General features: G+C 30.2%; 1 non-coding gene and 1 pseudogene across 1 annotated transcript; both read left to right on the top strand.

The window, feature by feature from the left end:
• The first annotated feature begins 3,597 nt into the window (after positions 1-3,597).
• On the top strand, positions 3,598-3,738 carry LOC114189272 (annotated as a pseudogene).
• Positions 3,739-5,178: 1,440 nt separating this feature from the next.
• On the top strand, positions 5,179-5,338 carry LOC114189337. The gene has a single exon (XR_003605640.1). It is a non-coding gene; the product is annotated as a U1 spliceosomal RNA (small nuclear RNA).
• The last annotated feature ends 4,850 nt before the right edge of the window (positions 5,339-10,188 follow it).

The following is a 10,188-nucleotide window of genomic DNA, read 5'->3' on the forward strand; positions in this document are numbered from 1 at the left end:
TGACCAAAGCTCCCACTACTTCTATAAACTGAGATTCCCAAGAAGAAAATAGAAACCAAATCTTTTCTGATGTGGAAGATCAGACAATGCTGCAACCACAGAGCATACTAAGAAAAATGGCTCTGATACCAATTTTTAGGAACAAGGCAATAAAGGAAAGAATAAAGGAGAGAAAATAGACACAGAGAATTTAACGTGGTTCGATGTACAATGTGTATGCCTACGTCCACGACTACACTAGGAAGTATTTGTATTTCTGGTGTATCTCAAAGCTTTACATAGAGTCTCTTATATAGTAAAATAGAGAACCACATCTCACAATTCTAAGCGATGTGGGACTAAATCAAGCACCATAATACTAACAATGAATACACATGAGTAATCAAAAAAATATAAATAACAAGATAATATTTTTCTCTCTAAGAATGTTAGAAAATGGTTACTCAAATAATACTAATAATAATATAAATATGAAATAATATAATAATAATTATTAAATCAATAATAATACTAAGACAATATATAAAACAATGAATTTTAATCAAAGATCAACAATTATAATAACAACAATAAATAAAAATAAATAAGGAAAGGAGTAGAAATATCCTGGGTTGAAGCACTGATAGCGCTATCCTTAGAGAAAAAACGCCCCTACTGCACAGGGTTAAACAAATGCACAATCATATGTGTTTCAAAGGGTTAAGTATGTTTTTAGTCCCTGAACTTTGGTCAAAAATTGGAATTTGTCCTTGGTCAAACCTTTGATAATTTTTTGTCCCTAAACTTTAAAATGAATTAATATAGTCCTTTTAACCCAATTTTGTTAACTTTTTTTTAGATTTCGAACGCATTTCTCAGTAAATATTGAACCGAGAATGTGTCAAACAGCGTAAACAACTCCAATATTAACATGAAACACATTCCACATGTTGAAAAAAGTCAATGTAATTGGGTTAAAAGGACTATATTCATTTATTTTTAAAATTTAGGGATCAAAATTTATCAAAGTTTCGACCAGAGACGAATTCCAATTTTTGGCCAAAGTTCAGGTACTAAAAACATACTTAACCCTGTTTCAAATCATATGCGTTTCTCTCCCAAGATACAACAACCCGTCAGATCGATCGAGTTCAGCAAAGGATCTCCAAACTTTATGAACACCACTGTCTTAAAGATAATATAGAGAAGAAAGAATAACACTTTTAAGAAAAACTCTAGTGTTTGTTGTCTCTCTTGTTGTTTCTTTCCCATACACCTAGGTGGTATTTATAGGTAGAAAAGGGAGACAAAGAAGTAAATAGTAATAAGAATATAGTCGTTAGCCATTAAAAACATTAACCAATAAATTAAAGGTCTATAAAAACATGAGTAGCAGTAAGTTTTTTTATTTTAATTATTTATTTTTTAAATTATATTAAACTATTTCTAACACACAGGTCCTCCAATGCTAACTTCATGTTGGAGATGTATAACCAATGTTCCATTGAATCAAAAAGATGCTAGTCGAAAATTATTTTCAAGCTTACAAATTGTTTCAATTATAGAACTCTTAGCTTTGTCCATGATAGAAGCATGCACTGCATTTGTTCAAATCTCTTTGAAAAACAAGCTAACCTTTGTTAAAACACTCCATATAAGCTTTGACAACATATCACAAAATGCTAAAGGAACCAATCTTTACATAGAACAAATGACAATCATGACAATCAGAGTTATTTTAAACCCTAAACCTTTATGAAGAAATAGTAAAAGAGCTAAACTGACAAACCCTAATTTTTAATTTATGAGAAGTTACCTTCTTTGTTGATGAGAAGTTAGGTTATGTTGAGCTTGCGGGTGACATGCTTGGACAGCTTCAAAGGAGACAATTTTGGCAAGATTTGGTGTCTCCATATGGAACATGAGTTTTAGCAAGAGCACAAGTTTTCATACGCAATTGGAAATGGAGGTTTATGAAATTATATAATTTAACTCATCAAATGTTTGAAGAATCATACTCGAAAACTAATGTAGCATGAGGTTTAGGAAAGGTGCGAGCAAGAAATGAAGGTCGTGTAAGGAAGGGCAATGGAGAGGTCTATGCAATGTAGCCATTATTTACTTAAATTTAAAGAATTGTTTCTTCCATTTAATTTTTCTCTGTCTTCACTAATATTTTTCTGTTACTTTTTTATAGATTCAAATTTGGAACATCATTCGCATGAAATTTAATATTAAAATAAATGAACTTTTACTTAATGTTTTAGGACGAATAAATTTATTTAAAATATTTAAATAAAAAGTAATTTCATTTATTTATTTATTATATTTTCAATTGAGAAGGATTAACGAAAAATGTATATCTAATAAATCTATAGCTATTTTACTACCAGTAAGCTACAATTTCATTCCTTCACCATTTCTTCTTAAATTAGTGAAAAATATTTATTCTCACGAATTTTTCACGCAAAATAATAAATTTTTTGTAATGTTTGATCGTACTTTTGATAAAGAGATTGTGTTTCACACATGTAATATTAGTTTATTTCAATGACCAATCGACAACAGTTCATGCTTAGTTAATAACTTCATAGGTAGTAGTGACATGTTAGGATGCAAAGGTACCTTAGTTATTAAAATTATTGTTATAATAGAGTGTGTCCATGTCTGATGCATTAACCTGTATTGATAATTAATTTATACTGGAAGATTTAGATAAGCTACTTAATATTTTAACCAAAGTGTCCATGGAAATTAGTAAGTTCAAGATGTAAACGAGACCGCTTTACAACTAAAAGCCCTATCAAATAATGCTCAAAATATTTCTTAATGCTTTCTTTTTCATTTCTATTTAGTTAATAAAAATTTAAAAAAAAATGTCTCAACTTTGTTTTATATATTAAAGTGGTTAGAGACCAATCATTATTTAATAATATTATTATGTAATATAAAAGTCATATAGTCTTTTACCATTAGTAAATACTAATTTTTAATCCATTATTCACATTGAAGTTTGAGAGTTTCAACACATGAATTTTTTATGCTTCAAGAGGTCATTTGTGATAATAATTTACTTTCAAAAAATTGCTTATATTTAGAAAAAAAAAAATATCTCTACTTGTTTTAAATTTTTTTATTTCTTTTGGAGCTTCTTACCTTTTTCATTTCTTAGTCTATCATTCTTTTAGTTAATTCTGAATCCAAAAGCTCCTTAAAGGTTTGTTGAATTATTGTTGAGTGAGTATAAAAAGTGAAACAAGTTTAATATTCAATCAAAATATTTTGTATAGATACAATGAAAATTGAGATAATGCTCTTAATATGTTTTTGTGTGATGACATTTGATAGCTATAATTATTACACAATGGAGTAGGACCAATTTTAAACATGATTTATTTGTCATTTATGAAAGTTTTTTTTTTCTATATTGCAATTTTGACACTTAAATTCCAAGTCAATATGATATTAAAATTAGATATATTGAATAAAGAGACATTAAGTAACTTTGCGATCTATGTTCTAATCTTCAAAATACTCTACTCAATCCCACATCAAAAGTACTAGTTATAGTAACAAGAAGAATAGACTACAAATGTGAAACGTGTGACACCCTAAAACTTACTTAGCTGGACAAGGTCAATAAATGATCATGAAGGTCTATGGCCTAGGGGAGTGACTTTCATTGCACTTAGAAAGGGTACTCCTCTAAGGTATGTCCTAGTGATAGAGCCAACGTCATAATTTGTGATAGTGGGCCCTTCTAATATCAAGTTAACAGTTACATTCCAGGTTTGGAATCTAAGTTAGGGGATGTTCGATCTCTCTAGCATTTTTATGATTAAAGTTAGAAATAAATTTATTTCTTATTAGCACTATTTATGGTGCTTTGTTAGTTATTATTAATGTTGGGATGCTGAACTTTCCAGTATTATACCATCGAATGTATTTTCCAAAATTTGGTGATATGTGTTACTGATATTGTATTGACATGATGAGCTTGAAATATGATTATGTGTATATTATTGAGATTGATATTATATAATGATGAAAATTTTAAGGTTATTAACATACACTACAAAGAGTAGCAAATGTATGAAAGTTTTGTGAAAATGTATAAATCACAATTGTTGAGGTTGTGTATAGATAGTTACAAATATGCACTATGGAATAAAAGATAAAGAAAATTATGGTAATCTAGAGGAATTGGAAATTGGTGAATGTTGTTCAATAATTGGTGTACATGATTTGTTGTAAATGAGTAATTGGTGTTTAATAATTTAAGATGACATTAATATGTTAGTGACTCATAATAAGTTGGTTTCCACTTGTCACATGTTTGGATGAAATCACTCTCACATTTCAGGCATCTTAATTAAGTCGAAAGTAATATGCTATACTTTCTATCAACATTTATGCTCTCACATTTCAGGCATCTTAATTAAGTCGAAAGTAATATGCTATACTTTCTATCAACATTATGTTGTTTGACTCATGTATTAAGGCGAGTGGTACTTGTTTGACATATAACTTACCTTTTTCTTTTCTTCCTTTTACTTAACACTCATATTATATGGAAAAGAAATTATTATCTTTATGTGTTGTATTTTCTCATTTGTTAAACCTATATTGATATTTTACTTGTACTGGAAGATCTAGTCAAGCTACTCATTTTTTTAACCAAAGTGGTTTAAGAAGTGCAGCACATGCAATTTTTTATGCTTTAGTGAGGTGTTTCATTACTAAACCATTTTATGTTTCTATTTGTGATAACAATTTTATTTCCAAAAGTAACTAAGACTTTTTTTTTTGTAAATGTTTTTTATTTTTTATTTATCGTTGATCTCACTGTGTTTGCCATTTCCTAGCCTATTTTTAAAAAATAAGTAAAGCATGTGAAACTAGTGTAACCGCCAAACAAAATATTTTGAAATAATGTTCTGAATATATTTTAGTCAAGACAGTGTATATTTATAACATATTGCATAATGAAGTAGCATCAAACTTAAACATGATTTCCTTAAAAGAATTTATTTTTCAAAAGTTTTCTTATTGTTTTTATTCTAAAGAAGAGACTCACTAAGTAACTTTGAGAATTATGGTCTAATCTTCAAAGTACTTCACTCAATCCCACATCGAAACTACTAGTTATGGTAGAAGGAAGAATTAACTACAAAGGTGAGATATGTGACAACTTACAACATACTTACCTGGACGGGGTTAATAGATGATCATGAAGGTCTATGGCCTAGGGTAGTGACCTTCATTGCACTTGGAAAGGGTACTACTCTAAGGTCTGTCCAAGTGATAGAGCCTACGTCATAATTTGTGGTAGTGGGGCTTGCGTTCGCGCAGCCCCTTCTAATATCTAGTTAAGATTTTAAATTCCATGTTTGGAATCTATTTTCAATTATTTAATGAAGTTGGTTTTAATTATTACTCTCTTATGAGCTTGTAACTAATAATGTTGTTTTGTTTGTATTCAAGGAGACCAAAAGAAAGGATACAAACCATTATGACAATTAGTTACTTGATTAAAAGAAGGATAGACTATCATGGGAGTTGTGGGAGATGTTCATGGGATATAAATGATGCCAACTATGTTTGTGGATTCTTTTGTTTTCTTTTCTCATGGAATAGTTTCATGGAAAAGTTAAAACAAATGAATGAAATTCTCTTAAATCTTCATATCATTTTGTCACTTAGTCTCATAGCAAAAAATATATTAGTTCTACAATTAGCGATTAGATAAACATCAAATGTACTTACATGTTAAGTCCAATTCAATCAAATGGGAACTCCAACAAAGTCACATGCTTTTCCGTTGGATTCAGATCACATAACCAAACTACTATAACTCATATTTAATATTTTAAAATTTTTATATGATTATTTAACTTATTGAACCAGGTAGAGAATAGATTATTGAAATTATGGTCAATCAATTTTAATAATGTAGCGACCCTAAATAGGAGATGCATTACCATTATCTTCATCATTAGTATCCATTAAACCTAGAAATATGTATATTGTATATAGAAGTTTTGCACAAAGAGCTTAGCTTAACATATCCAAGTAATTGTACACTATACACAAAAGCATATAATTGAATGTATATAACCTATTTGCATCATCACAAATAACAAAAGAAATTTTGTAGTTTCACAATTACTCATCATTACCATATGGAAGAGCATCTATTTGGTCCTCTACTAATGTATAATACATATATAATCACTGTAGATGGATAACAAAGTACCACCAAAGATATAAAGAGTAAGCTAGTGGAGAATTTTCAATGCTCCATACAAAAATATCATGGCACATACTTAATATAAAATATTTAATTATATTTTCAGAAGAAAAATGTAATTTTTCACCTGTCATGTCTATCTCTTGCATCTTATGAATTATAGTTATAAATTTAAAAACTAGGACCTAAATCTCATCTTGAGCATGACCTTGGTAAAATTTTGTATCTCTGAACTGATCTTGTTTTATACCAAACTCCAGAATATAGAAACATCTTTTGACTCTCACAACTAGAGATCATCCTCCTCTTGAATCTAATACTAGTAAAATCGATATAGTCTTCACACAAAATCCCTACGCCCCCTGGTGTGCCCACAACCCTTTCGTCCAACCAATGGTGGTTGTCTAGTGCCCTTAACACCCCAACCCCTAGGGCTTTCTATAATCCACTTTTTAGATAGTACCCAATGGTATATAGTTGGCGTCTAGCGTTCTAAACCCTTGGAGCTCTCTAGAATCCATTTTCTAGATGGCGCCCAACAACTCTAAGGTTTTGCCTAGTGTTATTACATAATTTCAAAAATTTCAATGTGTATGAAAATTATCCATTAGGTCCATCTAAGTTATTTTAAGACTTTCTTGTATCAAAATAAGCCTAATTTATTTCAAAGTTATCTCATTTAGTATCAACACACCAATTTGAACACATCATACTCAAATCCATATATTTTACCTAGTCATATTTCTCTATAACAACTTTATCACATAGAGACAAAATCAACATAAGAAATCAACTCAGCAAAATGACACAAATAGCCATTTCATAGACAAAATATCTCACAACATTTTGCATACTCTCCTCATCATCATCACAAAATTAAACAGTAGCATTCTAAAAATTTTAATACCTTCCCTTACCTTAGAATAAATATCCCTCAAAGTCAAACTCCTGCCAACCAAAAGATAGTGTTATATCCACTAGAGTGAAAAACATCCAAATAAGATAAAATTTTAGTATAAGATGAATCAAGTTGAGAGGATCACTTCTTTCAAGGTATTGTTAGGAATCCAAGTGTGATTCTAAGTCCCACATTGGCTAAAAATGAGAAAGTGGAGCACTATATAAGAATAAAGACCCATAAACCCATTGCCACTTGGATTTCTAACAATTTCCCCCTCAAGGGTGAGTCCCTTCAACCACATTGGTACACTCCCCCTCCAGCGGAGGCTGCCCAACCACGAGTACTCCTTTTCTGCCCTTTTCTGTACCGTCGTTCTTCTTAACGGGACACGCTTACCTGGAACCCTTACTTGGGACTCTTGCCAGGAAGACTTTCGATACTAGGACCATACTGGTACTGCACTAGTCTGAGCCGGTATTAACCATCGGCTCTGATACCACTTGTTAGGTTTTTAAGGAAGGGGTATCATTGGGGAGAATAAACACCAATGAGATCTGAGCCTAACCACATAAGACACTGACACCACTCTTAACCCAAACCCTTAAGGCAATGGGTCTTTATTCTTATATAGTGCTCCACTTTCACCACTCTTAACCCAAAACCTTAAGCCAATGGGTCTTTATTCTTATATAGTGCTCCACTTTCTCAATTTTAGCCAATGTGGGACTTAGAATCACACTTGGATTCCTAACAATCTCCCCCTCAAGGGTGAGTTCCTTCAACCACATTCACATAAGACACTGACACCACTCTCAACCCAAAACCTTAAGGGCTCTGATACCACTTGTCAGGTTTTACAAAGGGGGTTTCACTGGGGAGAACAACACCAATGAGATCTGAGCCTAACCACATAAGACACTGACACCACTCTCAACCCAAAACCTTAAGGCAATAGGTTTATGGGTCTTTATTCTTATATAGTGCTCTACTTTCTCATTTCTGGTCAATGTGGGACTTAGACTCACACTTGGATTTCTAACAGGTATTTGTTAAGATTGATAACTAAAAAACTACCAAATTAAGAAACAAAGGATTTTATGGAATATATAGAAATTTATACTATTTTCAAAACATCTCTCAGTGTGTGTTTGGAGGTATTATTCATGCAGATTGATTTGTGGGGAAGGAACTCGTTTGATTCTTAATATTTTCGACGATTTAAGAGCGTGGAACAATGATGAAGTGAGTTTTACATATCCATGCTCAAATCCAAAGTTTTGAAAGGAAACCCACATCAACATCATATAATCACAAAAATATCCTTACAAAGGCTATGTTGAGATCGGGGAAAACTCGTCACCTGGTGTCGTTAATGCACTGAAGAAACCATAAAGGTTGAAGAAGAAAAAACTAAAACAAAAAACCTGAAATATAAAACATAAAATTTTAAATAATAATAAAATAATAATAGTAAAAATAATATTTTTGTAATTTTAAATAACAACTTCAATTTTATTTTAACATAATTTCTACTATTTATATATAAATTTATATCACACTTACCCTTAAGGGTAAAATGGTAATTATCTAATTTTAATTATTAAAATATTTTTTTAATCTATCATATCCATCATATCTTACAGAAACCCTTACATACTTTCCTCTTAAATCCTCTCAAATTACACTATCTTTCTCTTAATCCAAACAATCACAAATTCACATTCTTTTCCTTTCATATTCATTCAAATACACTCCTCCAAATTCATCTTTGAATCCAAACACACGTTAACACCTCAACAACTACTCAATGTTATGATTGATTTCTAAAATTGATGAAGATTGAAGATGTATTTCACTAGAAGAAAATTCTTGATTAATAACCAATTATAGTGACAACAAATAATTAGTCACTATAGTGACCAATTTAGATACCAATTTATAAACTAAAAATTATTGGTAACTAAAATAGTTTTAAAAAATTATAATTGGTCTCTAAATTGGTGAGTAGAATAGTTTCTATTATGTATTGGTATCTAAATTAGTTACTAACATTAGCTACCTAGATTTTTGCTACCAAAAGAATTGGTCTCTAAATTAATCTCTAAAAAGTGATTTTAATAATTATTATTATAATTTTATGTTGTTTATTAATAATTTTTAAAAAAAGTAAATACTTTACCAAAAATAAATTTAAAAAATTAAAATATATTTATAAATTTAAAAATATTAAAACATTATTTTTGGATTAGGTTAGGTACTCATAAAATTTTAATTATTATTATCTATTATATCTTATAAAATCCTAAAAAATGGCATTTGAAAAGTGGCAATAGTTTAAAAAGAGTGAGACTCAATTATTTTAATATTAAAATATTTTAAATTAAATAGAATTGTTATAAACGAGTTTCATTATTTTAAAACACATCGTCTCTATAGAAATCACTTTTCTAGAGTTCTCTACCTTGTCTTTTAGAATTCTAGTGCTCTGTTTTCCTGATTGAATATTTGAGACCGTAGGAGTGATCCTCGTGACGAGCTTTTCAATTGGGATCGATCAGTTTCTCCACTTGCGTAAGTTAAGTTTCAACCATTTTTCTTGGTCTTGGTCTTCTTTTGTTTTTTTTTTTTTGCATGTGAGATTTTTTCTGTTTTCATGTGAGGTTTTGATCTTCTATATGAGTCTTTGTTGATCAATGATCATAACAGTATATCTTGATCGTTCTTATGATGTTTCTATGTGTAGATAAAGCTTCTTTGAGTTGAAGGTGTGGTTGTTGTCAAGGTATGGGAAGCAAGTTCTTTTTTGTGTGCGTGAGTTTGATAAATCTAGTTTGATATGTATTACTGAGGTGATCTTTTATGATTTAGCTTAAAGTTGCCTTTTAGACTAGTTATGCTTGGTTGGATTAATCTTGTGACATTTGAGAGAATTGGAATCTGCGTAATTGAGCAATTCAGTACAAGCCTCAATGTTTTAAAATTGTTTTTGAACAAAAGTACTAACAGCAGAGTATTGACCAACTAAATAGGTCCAATTTCCCTCATATCACATAGTGCA

Source organism: Vigna unguiculata, chromosome 6, assembly GCF_004118075.2.
Source record: "Vigna unguiculata cultivar IT97K-499-35 chromosome 6, ASM411807v1, whole genome shotgun sequence".
Lineage (NCBI taxonomy): Eukaryota > Viridiplantae > Streptophyta > Magnoliopsida > Fabales > Fabaceae > Vigna > Vigna unguiculata.